Genomic DNA, 2,405 nt, shown 5'->3' with positions numbered 1-2,405 from the left:
TTGCATGGTCGCAAGCGTTGTGATACAATGGCCCTACCGGGCAAACACTTTGGGTTCGCAAGGACTTGGAGTGCCGGGACGGGTTGGCGGATCCAACACTCTGGGCACCTCCGGGTACTTGGGGTTGGTTGAGGACTTGGTGAACAAACACTTGATATACACTCTTCGGATGTACTTCGGGTATCGCCTGTTGTCCGAGACCACTTGCATGGTTAGCAAGCGTTGTGGTCTAATGGCCCTACCGGGCAAACACTTTGGGTTCGCGAGGACTTAGAGTGCTGGTAGTGGTTGGCGGACCCAACACTCTGGGTACCTCCGGGTACTTGGGGTTGGTTAAGGACTTGGTGAACAAACACTTGATATACACTCTTCGGATGTACTTCGGGTATCGCCTGTTGTCCGAGACCACTTGCATGGTCAACGGTTGAGGTGGTGATGGCGGGTCGGTGCTGTAGGGTGCCGGCCTGTTGGCTGCCTTGGCCGGGTTGGTTGGTTAACACTTGATTGAGCTTGCACCCGAGGGTAATGGCACTTGAAGGTGGGTACCGGCCGGCTGACCTGGTGTGATGGTTGGTTGGTGAACACTTGGCGGTACTTGCACTTGGCTGTGCTTGGACTTGAAGGTGGGATCCGGCTGGCCTAGGCCATTGGTGGTTGGTTGGTGGGTTAGCCCTTAGTTGGGCTGGCTGGCTGGCTGGCCATCGGTGGTGTGGTGTGGTGTGGTGTGTGGAGTCGAGCATCGCGCGCCGTTGCCTTCTTCGGAGTGTTGTGGGTACGCAAGTGCTTGCAGTGCAAAGAGGTTGGTGATGGAGTGACATTGCCTTCACCATGGAGTTGCGGGTACTTAGGTACTTGCAAGGAGATGGTGGTATGGTGGTGTTGCGTGTGTGGTGTTCGATTAGAAAGATATAATTTCTAAGTCCGGATTAGTGCTGTCAGTGGGGCCCCCGCTAACAGGTCCTGCACGGCCAGCGTGGGGCTTGACTTGGCGCTATTCCGGACTTGGGGCGATCACGATGTCCCCGTGCGGGACTTAGAAGATGGAAGAACACAACTACCCTTATCCCATGACTTGTGAGCGATTGGCATACGTTACCACATGAAGAGAAAAATTGGCTAAGTCCCGGATCCATATTATATGAAGAGAAATATCGGCTAAGTCCAGGATCCATATTATATGAAGAGAAAAATCGGCTAAGTCCAGGATCCATATATAATAACCTAATAATCGGCTAAGTCCAGGATCCATATTATATGAAGAGAAAAATCGGCTAAGTCCAGGATCCATATATAATAACCTAATAATCGGCTAAGTCCAGGATCCATATAATATGAAGAGAAAAATCGGCTAAGTCCGAGATTGGGTCTGTCAGAAATACACTTCCAAGTTACCACACAAGCAAGCAAGATGGCCTAGTGATGGATCCATATGATATGAAGAGAAAAATCGGCTAAGTCCAGGATCCATATTATATGAAGAGAAAAATCGGCTAAGTCCGAGTTTGGGTCTGTCGGAAATACACTATCAAGTTACCACACAAGCAAGCAAGATGGCCTAGTGATGGATCCATATGATATGAAGAGAAAAATCGGCTAAGTCCAGGATCCATATTATATGAAGAGAAAAATCGGCTAAGTCCGAGATTGGGTCTGTCAGAAATACACTTCCGAGTTACCATACAAGCAAGCAAGATGGCCTAGTGATGAATCCATATGATATGAAGAGAAAAATCGGCTAAGTCCCAGATTGGGTCTGTCAGAAATACACTTCCAAGATACCACACAAGCAAGCAAGATGGCCTAGTGATGGATCCATATAATATGAAGAGAAAAATCGGCTAAGTCCGAGATTGGGTCGGTCGGAAATACACTATCAAGTTACCACACAAGTAAGCAAGATGGCCTAAGGATGGAACCATATAATATGAAGAGAAAAATCGGCTAAGTCCCAGATTGGGTCTGTCAGAAATACACTTCCAAGTTACCACACAAGCAAGCAAGATGGCCTAATGATGGATCCATATGATATGAAGAGAAAAATCGGCTAAGTCCGAGATTGGGTCTGTCAGAAATACACTTTCAAGTTACCACACAAGCAAGCAAGATGGCCTAGTGATGGATCCATATGATATGAAGAGAAAAATCGGCTAAGTCCGAGATTGGGTCTGTCAGAAATACACTTTCAAGTTACCACACAAGCAAGCAAGATGGCCTAGTGATGGATCCATATAATATGAAGAGAAAATTCGGCTAAGTCCGAGATTGGGTCTGTCGGAAATACACTTTCAAGTTACCACACAAGCAAGCAAGTTACCACATGAAGAGAAAGCCGGCAAAGTCCGGGAATGTTACCACATGAACTGGAAAATGGGCAAAAACCTACCTTCACAGGCAACGTGAATAAG

This window comes from Anopheles ziemanni (assembly GCF_943734765.1).
Source record: "Anopheles ziemanni chromosome X unlocalized genomic scaffold, idAnoZiCoDA_A2_x.2 X_unloc_13, whole genome shotgun sequence".
NCBI classification, from domain to species: Eukaryota; Metazoa; Arthropoda; class Insecta; order Diptera; family Culicidae; genus Anopheles; species Anopheles ziemanni.
The sequence above is the reverse complement of the archived record's forward strand: the minus strand, read 5'-3'. Positions refer to the sequence as shown.